We start from the raw sequence: 13,197 nt of genomic DNA on the forward strand, positions 1-13,197 counted from the left end.
TGGAGTGAATAGGTGGGAAGAAAGATGGGCAGGTGAAGAGGGTGGTGCCCAATTGAAGGGTTGGATCTGGGATGGGGTGGGGGATAGTGAAGGGGAGATTTGGAAACTAATGACATTTAGGAGTCATGTTGCGGTTGGGCCACTTCTGGAATTTTGCATGCAATTCTGGCCTCCTTCCTATTGGAAGAATGTTGTGAAACTTGAAAGGATTCAGAAAAGATTTACAAGGATATTGCCAGGTTTGGAGGATTTGAGCTATAGGGAGAAGTTGAAGAGGTTGGGGCTGTTTTCCCTGCAGTGTTGGCAGTTGACGGGTGATCTTGTAGAGGTTTATAAAATCATGAGGGGCATGGATGGGAAAAATAGACAAAATCTTTTCCCTGGGGTGAGGGAAATCCAGAACTAGAGGGCTAGATTTAGGGTGAGAGAGGAAAGATTTAAAAGGGACCTAAGGGGCAACTTTTTCATGCAGAGGGTGATACGTGTATGGAATGAGCTGCCAGAGGAAGTGGTGGAGGTTGGTACAATTGCAACATTTAAGAGGTATCTGGATGGGTATATGAATAGGAAGGGTTTGGAGGGATATGGGCAGTGTGCTGGCAAGTGGGATTAGGATATCTGGTCAGCGTGGACTAGTTGGACTGAAGGGTCTGTTTCTGTGCTGTATATCTCTATGACACTAAATTCATGTTGATGCCATGTGGTTGAAGAGTCCCAAGGTGGAAAATGAGATGTTCTTCCTCTAATCCTTGGATGGTTTGATGGTAGGTGAGACCTGGACTTGCATGTCATTGGGGGAGTTGAAGTGGCTGGCCACAGGGTGATGGGTTTGTTTGGTGCACATGTCCCAGAGATGTTCCCTGAAACACTACACAAGTTCGCATCCTGTCTCCCTTCTGTAGAGGAGACCGCATCGAGAGCATGAGGTGGGTAAATGTGAGGAAAATCTCTGCCAGGTGTGAAAAGATTTTAGAGTAGACCAAGTTGGGACTGTCCCATAGTTTTAGACATTCCAATGCTGGCAATAACAATTTCAGCTCTTCAGAGTGCCCCTTACTAACTTTGATACCCTTATTTCCTTGAAAGCCCACTCAATGTGTTGATCATTTTAGTCATCATTCTAAATCTCTGGATGTCTCGAGTCATTTCAAAGCAACAATTGACGGAAATCAGGAGGGCAAACAGGGGACATAGCTTTGGCAAATAGGGCAAGGAGAATCAAAAGGGCTTTTAAAAATGCATTTAAGGACAAAAAGGTAACTAGAGAAAGAGTAGAGCCCCTCATAGATCAGCAAGGCAGCCTTTGTGTGGAGCTGCAGACAATGGGGAAGATACAAAACAAGTATTTTGTATCAGTGTTTAATGTGGAAAAGGACATGAAAGATATAGAATGTAGGGAATTAGGTGGTGACATCTTGAAAAATATCCATATTACAGAGGAGGAAGTGTTGGATGTCTTGAAATGTGTAAAGTGGATAAATTCTCAGGACCTGATCAGGTGTACCTTATAACTCTGAGAAGCTAAGAAAGTGCTGCGATATTTGTATCATTAACTATATATAGTCACAGGTGAGGTGTCGGAAGACTGATGGTTGGCTAACGTGATGTCACTATTTAAGAAGGGTAGTAAGGACAAGCTAGGGAACTATGGACCAATGAGCCTGATGTCGATGGTGGGCAAGCTGTTGGAGGGAATCCTGAGGGACAGGATGTACATGTATTTGGAAATGGAAGGACTGATTCGGGATAGTCAACATGGCTTTGTGCGTGGGAAATCGTGTCTTTCGACGTTGATTGTGTTTTTTGAAGAGGTAACAAAGAATTGATGAGGTCAGAGCGGTGGAGTTAATCTATATGGACTTCAGTAAGGTGTTCGACAATGTTCCCCACGGAAGACTGGTTAGCAAGTTTAGATCTCATGAAATATAGGGAGAAGTAGCCATTTGGATACAGAACTTGCTCAAAGGTAGAAGACGGTGGTGCTGGAAGGTTTCTTTTCAGACTGGAGGTCTGTGACCAGTGGAGTGCCACAAGGATCGGTGCTGGGTCCACTACTTTTTGTCATTTATGCTCACATCCAAATCATTTGTATAAGAGGTGTAGTTAGAAAGTTTGCAGATGACACCAAAGTTGGAGGTGTAGTGGACAGCAAAGAAGGTTACCTCAGGATACAACAGGATTGTGATCAGATGGGCCAATGGGCTGAGGAATGGCAGATGGAGTTAATTTAGATAAATGTGAGGTGCTGTATTTTGGAAAGGCAAATCAGGGCAGAATTTATACACTGGATGGTGAGGTCCCAGGGTGTGTTGCTGAACAAAGCACAGAGACCTTGGAGTGCAGGTTTATAGCTCCTTGAAAGTAGAATTGCAGGTGGATATGATAGTGAAAAAGGTGTGTGGTATGCTTTCCTTTATGGTCAGAGGATTGAGTACAGGAGTTGGGAGGTCATGATGAGGTTGTACAGGCCTTTTTTGGATCTTTGCATGCAATTCTGGCCTTCCTATCGGAAGGATGTTGTAAAACTTGAAAGGGTTCAGAAAAAATTTACAAGGATGTTGCCAGGGTTGGATGATTTTGAGCTATAGTGAGAGGCTGCATAGGCTGGGGCTGTTTTCCCTGGAGTGTTGAAGACTGGGGGTTGACCTGCATAGAAGTTTATTAAATCGAGGGGTAAGGATAGGATAAATGGACAAGGTCTTTTGCCTGGGGCTGGGGAGTCCAGAACAAGAGGGCATAGATTTAGGGGTGAGAGGGGAAAGATATAAAAGCAACCTAAAGGGCAACTTTTCACGCAGAGATTGTTGCGTGTGTGGAATGGGCTGCTGGAGGAAGTGGTGGAGGCTAGTACAATTGCAACATTTAAAAGGCATCTGGATGGGTATATGAATAGGAAGGCTTTGGAGGGATATGGGCTGGTTTCTGGTAGGTGGGACTAGATTGGAGTGGGATATCTGTAGGCATGGACAAGTTGGACTGAAGGGTCTGTTTCCGTGCTGTATATCTCTGACTCAAAAGCGTGGTCACTATTGTAAGAATTGTGGCAGCTAATTTTTATGCAGCAAGCATAAGCATAAGCATAAGCATAAGAAAACCTGTTTTATGATGATTTGGGGGAAAAAACAGTGGTGAAGAGTATTGGGATGGGAAAGAGGGTGTATGGCTGATTTGAGGTAGTTTAGAATCATAGAATTTCTACAGTGTGGAAACAAGCCCTTCGGCCCAGCAAGGTGAAAGTGAGGATGGCAGATGCTGGAGATCAGAGTCTAGATTGGAGTGGTGCTGGAAAGGCACAGCAGGTCAACATCTGAGGAGCAGGAAAATCTATATTCTGGGCAAAAACTCATCAGGAATGAAGAAGTCCATGCTAACCCTCTGAAGAGCAAACCCCCACCCTATTTTACCCCTGACAAATGCACCTAATCTATACGTCATTGAGCACTATGGTCAATTTATCAAACCTACACATTTTTAGATTGTGGGAGGAAACCGGAGCACCCAGAGGAAACCCACGCAGACACACTAAACCCCATCCGGGCTCCCTGTCACTGCGGGGCTGCTAATCACTGAGATACCGTGCCACTTTGGGGCTGGGGAATGTTTCACGTCTCTGCTTAAAGGACCGTAGATGGTGTAACTTTCCCTGAGTACCAGCAGATTGTCAGGCTGGGCTACCTGGAGGACTTTCCAAACGAACAATACATGCAAAGAAAGGTAAAACTAGCAGGAAGTGTAACAGTCATTGCAATGGTTCAAGCTTCTCATTCCACACATCACAGAGGAGGAGGGCAGGGATAAACCGGGACGCGCGCGGGTCGAGAATCTACAAACTCGCGAACGTGGGCTGGGTTAACCTAGCGTGCGCAAAGTCGGTGGGCGCGGTTGACTTGGGAGCGCGCGGGTGGGAGGGGTTAACCCGGGGCGCGCGGGAAGAGGGAGGACAAACACGGTGGGTGGGGTTAGCCTCGCGTCTTGCAAAGTCGGTGGGAGGGGTTGACTTGTGTGGGTGGGGGTTTGAGTCGTGCCGGGGCGTGGGGCAGCAGCCCAGCTTGGGGGCGGGTCTATCTGGGCGCGTGCTCGTGTAGGGGCGGGGTTGACCCAGTAGCGCACGGACAGTGGGCGAGGTTAACCCGGGGGCGTGCGGGTGGTGGGCGTGATTAACCCAAGTGTGTGCGGGAGCGAGCGGCGTGGACCCGCGTGTTACTGAGGAGACGCTCTGGAGTGGCGATTAAGCTGAAACTCAGGGACTTCACTCCAGTTAGTAACCATCGAGGGAGAGGCATTAAACCGCCAGCAGGTAAGGAGTCCGTTTCCATGTGAAGGTTCAGTAAATGTCACTGAATTCCTCAGCCTGAACAGAGAAGATGGCTGTATTGAATTCTTGAATAATTTAGTTTTCCATCTCAGGCTGAGTGAGAGCAGCTCAGCTAGGCCCAATCCTCGACCTCTATATTTACACAGGAGGAGCTCTTGTACCTCGTTGCTGCATATTATGCTTTATTGTTATGAGGCCTTTTTTTAAAAAAAAAATCGCTTTCTCGTAATTTGAAAGAAACATACATAGACTCCTCTGTATCAACACCTGTCAGCAAATCACTTATTGTAGTGCGAATTAGCAATTACTTTTACCTTCATAAATTTTGAATATAATATTCTCAATTGAAATCAGTTATCTTGCTTAAATGTATTTGCTGCAAGGATGAAAACATGAGTTTTTCGAAACGTCTCATTTATTTACTTTTAAAATCGTGCCTTGATTTCTTTTACATTTAATCTCATCTCGTTAATTACTGTGAAGGTATTGCATTTTAATCGCTCCTCAGCCTTTTGGCACAGATCGTGTGTAGTTTCTGTTCTTGACAGAATGGAAGGCTCGAAATTTCATTTCTAATTTGATGAAAATGAATCTTGAGTGATGCTCCAACTGTTCTGTCAAACGTAATCTCTTTCCCAGTGAGATGGTTAATCCTCTTTTAAAATGATGTTAAGTATCTGAAAAAAAATGTTCCCCATGCTGTTGCAGCGATAAGTACACGTTTTCATTATACTTAATGATTTCTAACTTTCTTCACTTCTCGCACTCTGTATTGACAAATGTTTTTTTGTCTTACTTTTATGGAAGTGTGTTTCTTCCGCTGCCCCCACTTCATGCTTATTTGTTTTAACGTGAAATATAGTTCAGTTGGTATTGTTTGAATTATCTGAGTGACTGATTTCTTTGTGCTCGGAAATTGTTATTTCACATTGTCTCCCTTTTTTGAGGTTGATAGAATAATCAGGCACAAATTACATAGTTAACAATTTTTAAAAATATTTGTAAGTTGCTCCAAGTGTTACTGCAAGTTTTAAAATACATTTAGGCCAAATGAGGACGCCTGTCTGTTTACCAACAGTGTGTTGTCAAACAATTGAAACCACAGCTGAGAAACAAATATTTGATTGATGCTTTGACTTTTTTGTTTTTATTCCCTCAAAAGCAGTTCAAAAACATGTATTTGGTACATAATCAGGATCTTTTCCTTTGTTCTGTAAGAAATGACATTAATGTTCCACAGCAATAATTATCTTTGCTTGTCATAAGAATCATTTAGATTTATCTAATCTGATGGTCCACTGTCCTTTACCTATGTGCACAGCAATAAATATTGATGCTTTTGGTTGCAGTTGTTTTGAAGTAGTTTTGTACTGCCACCCATCACTAGGACAATGTTTATCGTAATCTTGTTACATTATTTAACATTTATATTTGCAACCAATCACTCGTTATTAAACAGTAGTCATGCCAATGAGACCCTCCTTCTATTCTCCTTCCTCAGCTTCCTTTTCCTCTCCTGTGTGTGTTATCTCTCTCAAATCAATGGTATTTTACTGTGAACGCTCTTATCATCCGTAACAATCATAAGCTGTTGCTGCTTGCCCTGGTTGCAGCCTTTTGCACACTTAACAATACCATCATTCTTTTTAAAAAAATCTTCATAGTTATCCACCTAAGTAGGTCAGTATTCTTGTGGTTCTGTTCGCCGAGCTGGGAATTTGTGTTGCAGATGTTTCATCCCCTGTCTAGGTGACATCCTCAGTGCTTGGGAGCCTCCTGTGAAGCGCTTCTGTGATGTTTCCTCCGGCATTTAGAATGATTTGTATCTGCCACTTCAGGTTGTCAGTTCCAGCTGTCTGCTGCAGTGGCCGGTATATTGGGTCCAGGTCGATGTGCTTATTGATTGAATCTGTGGATGAATGCCATGCTTCGAAGTAGTGTACAAAACCCCATGCAAGGACTGCACAAAACACTACATAGGACAAACAGGAAGACAGCTAACAATCCGCATCCACGAACACCAACTAGCCTCGAAACGACACGACCAGCTATCCTTAGTAGCCACACACTCAAATGACAAGCAACATGAATTCGACTAGGACAACACTACTATTGTAGGACAAGCCAAACAGAGAACAGCCAGGGAATTCCTAGAGGCATGGCATTCATCCACAGATTCAATCAATTAGCACATCGACCTGGACCCAATATACCGGCCACGGCAGCGGACAGCTGGAACTGACAACCGGAAGTGGCAGATACAAATCACTATAAATGTAGGAGGAAAGATCACAGAAGTGCTTCACAGGAGGCTCCCAAGCAGTGAGGATGTCACCTAGACAGGGGACGAAACATCTGCAACACAAATTCCCAGCTCGGCGAACAGAACCACAACAACGAGCACCCGAGCTACGACTCTTCTCACAAACTTTGGATCAGTATTCGTTAGTAGTCTTAGCTGCCCAAACATAATCAGAGTCACAACACAATCTTCTTTTCCCATTTCATTGCCGTTACTCACTGTACCTCAAAGATTAATCCTTGATCTCCATTTCACTTCTTAACTATATGCTGACTATTGTCATTCCTGAAAACTGTCAGTTTTGATACAGATGTTGAAGTAGAATTGGTATCAACATCTATCATGACCCTTTTTGATTTCTTTGAGTTGTCAACTGATAGTGTGGCATTCAGTATTGAATGAGTAAAAATTTCCTCCAACTAAATATTTGGAAGACCAGCAATAAATTCCATTTCCTATCCGTTGATTACATCCCTCTCCCTGGTTAACTAGGTAGTGGGGGTTACTTGCAGACAGGCTATATTCTAATCGGGAATAAAGAAATGGCAGAGAAATTAAACAAATATTTTGTATTACTTTTCGTGGTAGAATAACAAAAAACATTCCCAAAATGGAAAAGAACTTAGGATCTGGTGGAAATGACGGACTTAGTGAAGAAATAGGTTTGAAGAAATTTGTGGGCCTTAAGTAGACAGGTCCTTTGGATCTAGCCTGTATCTTATGATTTTATTCTACTATAGGAATACTAGATACATGGTTTGATCTCCCAGAATTTTCTGGAGTCCAGAATAGTTCCCATGCAATGAAAGATGGCAAACATAACCCTAATATTTGAGAATAAGAGAGAGAAAAATAGAGGAATATAGTTAACTTGAAATTGATCATTGGAAATAGTGATATCTCTTATTCAGGATTTCCTTTAAAATAATTATATACTAGCTTTACAGTGGGAGGGGTCAGAAGTGAAACCTCACTGGACTGGATCATGGGTTGAAGAGGTTTGAAAAGACTATGCATATGTTATCTGGAAATTGTCTCACTGAAATATACAAAATTCATAAGAAATTTGCTTGTGTAGATACTAGCAGTATGTTTCTCTTGGCTATTAAGTCAAGATTTTTTGGTGGCGGGTGGGGTTGGTTTGCAGTCTTAAAATGAGACATTTTCCATTTAGACAGATTTAGAGGAATTTCTTCGCCCAAAGGATCTTGAGAATTCTGAGGCCTGCCAAAGCTGTTATTGAATATGTTCAAGACAGGAATTGGTTACTTGCGATTGAGAGATAAGAATAATACAGAAAGGTGAATTTGTGATAGAAGATCAAATGGCAAGCAAACTCAAAAGGTCAGTTGTTTTTAATAGTTTTGAGAACAATTATGAGTCTAAGCCAGATTGTTTACAACCTTGGAATTCTGGAATCCAAAACCTCAATGCGAGCTACAAATCTTCTCAAAACTCACTAACGCCCGTGGGCGCAATATACTGAAACTTGTCTGAAAATGGGAAACCAACGCCATCCGACAGAGAGCCACCAGCAACAACTGTACTTCCTGCACAAATGTCCACATCCACCTTGGGAATACTATTTGCTGAACTTGCCTGTTATTAATGATTAGGATATTTGTGAAACTTCTTTGTTGGGTCAGATTTAGTCGTTTACCACTCTTCACAACCAGTTGTGGCAGGACTGTAGAGCTTAATTCTAATTATGGAATGGTTTAGTCATGTCTATTGCATGCCAGAAGATGGCAGAGCAAAAGTAGGCTCAAATCAATCCATTGAGTTTACTCTGCCATTCAATGAGATCCTGACTGATTTTATAATCCCTAATTTCGCATCTCTTCTTTCCCCCATAACTCTTAATTCCTTTACTGTCTTTCTCAGCCTTGAATAGACTTATCAACAAACTTCAAAAGCACTCTGTGGTAAAGAATTCCATAAGCTTACCACTCTGAGAGGAAAACAAAGTCCTCATCTCTATCTGAAGTGGATGACTCCTTACTTTCGGATTACGTCCTTTGGTCCTAGATTCTAACATTAGAGGAAACAACCTCTTATCCTTTTAAATCCCCTAAGAAGTTTATTTATTTCAGTAAGGTCTCTTCAAGTCTATTGAGTATAACCCCAACCCACTCAAACTCTTATCAGAAAATAATTCCTCCATACTTGGGATCAACTAGAGAACCTTTTTCTGATTGCTTCCACTGTCGCTATATCTTTTGTTATATAAGGGGACCAGACTGTTCACAGTATTTTCACTGTGATCTGGCCATAGCTTGTTCTACTAAGATCTACCCATTTTTATGCTCTTGTCTGTTTGAAATCAAGGCCAGCATTCCATTTGACATCATTATTACTCACCAAAATTGCATGCTAATCTTTTGTGATTTATGCACTGGGACCCCCAAATTCCTTCTGTGTTGCAGTCTTTCTTCATTCAAGTCATATTTGACTCTTCTGTTTTTACTGCCAAAATACACATGCACACATTTTCCCACATATCCCATGTGCCAAGTCTTTATCCACTTGCTTAACCTGTCTGTTTATCTCTCTGTAGACTCCTTGTCTCATCCTCACTACTTGCCTTCCCACCTATTTTTATATCATCCACAAATTTGGCAATAGTACATTCGCTTTCGTCTTCCAGCTTGCTTATATACATGTTGTAAATAATTGTGATCTCAACAATGATCCCTGTGGCACCCCGCTATTTACAGATCACCCTCCTGAAAATGTTCCCTTTATCCTAATTCTCTGTTTTCTATTAGTTAGCTAATCCTCTATCCATCAGTACCCTTAATAACATAAAATGGTGTTAAGTATATTTGTGTGCAGTTTCTGACATACCTTTTGGAAACCCCAAAATATTACATCAGCTGGTTCCTCATCTATTCTGCTTGTTTCCTATTTAAAACATTTAATAAACTTTTCTAGGCATAATATCCTCTTCATGAAGTCATGATTTTGCTTAATTATGTTATGGGTTTCTAAATGGTCTTGCTATTATATCCTTTATAACATTGGATATTAAACTAACAGCATTATAACTGAAACATTCTCTCTTTATTCTGTTCACTGGTGTTGGTTGACTTCCCATATACTCTGCTTTATTTCTTAGTTTTTAATTAAGAACATAAACCATCTTTTAAAGGGGGGGGGGGGGGATGTGAAACAAATTGAACCATCCTTGCATCTTCTCTCCTACTGTGTTTAAGAAAAAAAACTTTGAACACAAAATAAAACAAGACATACAAAGCAGGTTAAACAGTACAGAAATATGATTAACCAGATAAGCAGTTTGAATGTACCTTTGTTGGAACAGTTTTATGATTAGCTCAGTTTAGTGAGAAGACTGGCATAAATTGGAGTCTGTGCAGAGCATTTGCCATTCTTTATGGCAATAAACCAAGAGAACTAGGAAGGAAATGAGAAAATAAAGGTAATCATGAATAGCAGTGTGAAATCCTTGTTGTACGTTGGCATTCACATTTCATCAGCATAATGAATAAACATTCTGCTGTAAAGCACATTTGAAATTATTGCATTGTGATACAGTGCTTAAGTTGTCAAAGTACTTATATCCAAAAGTATAGTGCTGGTTTTAAGTTAGGCTAGTATTTTGGAAAAACAAATTGAATTCTAAGGCATTGAGATCTAACATTGAGGTAATATGTTAATGGAAAAACAAAAATCTCGATTGGCACATACTTGAACTGTATTGGCTTAAGTGCATTTTTTCCTAAAAGTATGTTGATACTAATACACTTAAGTGTGTTTAATGAAAACATAGTTTGCTTGTTTTTAACTATAAAATTAAACTACTAACCCAGGGACTGTTGTTTGAGGCACTGCAGATTAACATACTCTGAGACTGAAGACAACAGTGCTTTGTGTTTTATTTACATTAGTGTCATAAATATGTTTTGAAATGTGAGAAGTACTGACAAAGGAAACACTACAACTTTAAAGCTCCTATTAGTTTCCAGTGTAGCACTGTGATAAAATTATCTAAATATCCAAATGAAGATCCAAGATAATTGGATCTTAACTAAGCTACTTTTCTTTGACTTGGCGTCTTATGGAATTCTTGTATTTGCAGTGACAAATTTTGAGTTTCACTTAAATTGAAGGCTATATTTAAATGTCAGTTGTCCTTTAGCAACAGCCAATATGTATATAGTTTCGTCCAAGTGATGCTTATGTAAACAAATGGAAAAGTTTACTTTGGAGGGTTATTGTTCATGAATGCATAAACGATGCCACATTGTGTTCAACTGATCTTAATGTTAGCTTTAACCAATTTTTCCTTGATAAAACTAAATGCAGGATCTTATTTATCATATTCAAGTAAACAGAATCAAGAATAATTAATGTATTAATTAAAATATTAGTTTGCTGCAGAAGTGTGTGCACGGGTGCGGGCAATGGCTATTTGTTAGTACTGTTGCTTCTGAGTCAACTCGGTGTACATTCAAGTGACTCAAGCACAAAATCTGACACTCCCATGTTGCACTGAATGGATGCTACACTCAGAGGTTTTTTTTGTTGTCTGCCTTCCAGATGTAAGTAATAGGTCCCATGGCACAACTTCAAGTGTTCACAAGGAAGTTGTTTTCCCTTATGTCCTAGCAAATGGTTGTCCCTTAACTAATGTCATTAAAACAGATTACCTGGTACTATTGCATTGCTGTTTACTGCAGCTTGCTGTGGGCATATATTATTCTTGTCCTGCATTACAGTAATTCCCATTGCTTTGCCATGTCCTGAGATTACAAGATGGTTTATAAATGAAAGCTGTAGGATATCCTAAGATTAAATATTCTGGGAAAGGGACAATGTTGACAAAAGTTATGCCTGTTCATATCTAGTCTTTGGAGATAATTTAGGAAGCGAGAACATTTAATAGCGATTATAGGGAACATGTTGGAATTGGTCATTCAACAGATTATTGCAGGATGCTTAAAATCTTCGAATTAGAATTATGTTTATCACGTGTACTCAAGGACATGTGACGGGAGCACAGTGAAAAGTTTATAAAGTCGCCAATTATGGTGCTATCTTGTGTACAAAAGTAGCTAGGTACAAAATCTTAGGTATAAAAGAAAAATAAGTTAAAAGTTTAAACATTGCAGTCCTTCTTAATATAAAGTCAGAAAAATCAGCAAATGCAGTCCTTCTTTAGCCATGGGCCTGCAGAGGCTCCATGCTGGGCTTTCCCACGAGGGCTCAATCTCCTCTGTTCTGTGCTCAGTATCCTCCCCCGTGAGATGGGCACAATCTACCCTGTGCTCTGGGCTTGCATTCCTCTGCAAAATGAGTCTTGCTGCCGACTGCTAAAATCCAGTCTGGCTCACCAGGCATCTTGTTGCCACCTGCAATTCAGGCTCGTCAGTCACCTTTCTAGAGAGCATCAGAATCCTGATTTGATACTGAGCTGTCAAGTCACTTCTATGCTCCATACCTTGAAGAAGCAGCAGCAGTGTCACACCAGCTGCCTCACGCCGAAAACCTGCTCCAAGTCCACAATCGCTGTGGTCACCACTGGCTCCATGACTGAGTCACTCCAAAATCAACGAATTAAATAAATGGAGAAAAAGGGAAAAAAATTGTGAAAAGAAATGAGCCCCTGCCTCGCCATCTTGGGTGGGAAAAGAAAGTTTTGATGCAAACGTTTTGTGAAAGGGAAATCCTGTTTGGCTAATTTATTACAGTTGTTTTAGAAAGTACCAAGCAATTTAGAAAAGATTATACTGGACCTAGATTTCCAGAAGGCACCGTGACAAAATAGCATGCCAAAAGATATTGCGCAGTAAAAGGACTCAGTATGGAGGGGATGGCATTAGCATGGGTAGAGAGTTGTTTGGCTTTTAGGAAGCAAAAGTTGGACATTAGTGGGTCATTTTGGGTTAGCTAAATGTGACAGCATTAAGTACAACATGGGAGTGTCAGGGACATCAGTATTGGTGTCTCAATCACTTACAAATTTTATGAATGATTTAGATGAAAGGATAGAATGTGTGGTTACTAAATTTATGATACAATGATAGGTAGAAAAATAAATCTTGAAGAGGACATAAATAACCTGAAAAGAGAGAGAGCACATAGGTGGACAAAAATCTGGCAGATGCAGTACAATATGGGAAAATGTGAACTAGTTTCATTTGGTAACAAGAGTCAAAGAGCAGCATATAATTTAAATACAGAGAGATTGCAGAGCTTGGTGAAATAGAGGGATTGACATGTTGTACTGAAAGAATCACAGCAAGGTAATCAAAAGAACTAATAGATGCTGTCCCTTTATTATGAAATGCAGTGATCACAAAATTGAGGATGCCATGCTTCAGTTAAACAAGACTTTGTAAGAGCACATCTTCAATACTGTTTTGATCTCCTCGTTTTAACTCTAAATACATTAAAGTTGGTGAGTTTTGAGAAGACTTGTAGCTCAGGTTGAGATTCTGGATTTAGGTTTGCTTGCTGAGCTGGAAGGTTCATTTTCAGACGTTTCGTCACTATACTAGGTAGCATCTTCAGTGAGCCTCTGGACGAAGCATTGCTGATGGTTGCTGCTTTCTATTTA

General features: G+C 40.6%; 1 protein-coding gene across 3 annotated transcripts in view; it reads left to right on the forward strand.

Moving 5' to 3' along the window:
* Positions 1–4,181: 4,181 nt before the first annotated feature.
* The window catches only part of scap (SREBF chaperone), a 152,945-nt gene continuing 143,929 nt past the window's right edge, over positions 4,182–13,197 (forward strand). Inside the window, exons 1-2 of one of the 3 annotated variants that reach the window (XM_060823755.1) lie at positions 4,182–4,297; positions 7,792–7,961. The gene's annotated coding sequence lies outside the window, so the exon portion shown is untranslated. The remainder of the gene's footprint in view (positions 4,298–7,791; positions 7,962–13,197) is intronic. The other 2 variants (XM_060823754.1, XM_060823752.1) reach the window with 2 other exon arrangements.

This window comes from Hemiscyllium ocellatum, chromosome 4 (genome assembly GCF_020745735.1).
Source record: "Hemiscyllium ocellatum isolate sHemOce1 chromosome 4, sHemOce1.pat.X.cur, whole genome shotgun sequence".
Taxonomy (NCBI): domain Eukaryota; kingdom Metazoa; phylum Chordata; class Chondrichthyes; order Orectolobiformes; family Hemiscylliidae; genus Hemiscyllium; species Hemiscyllium ocellatum.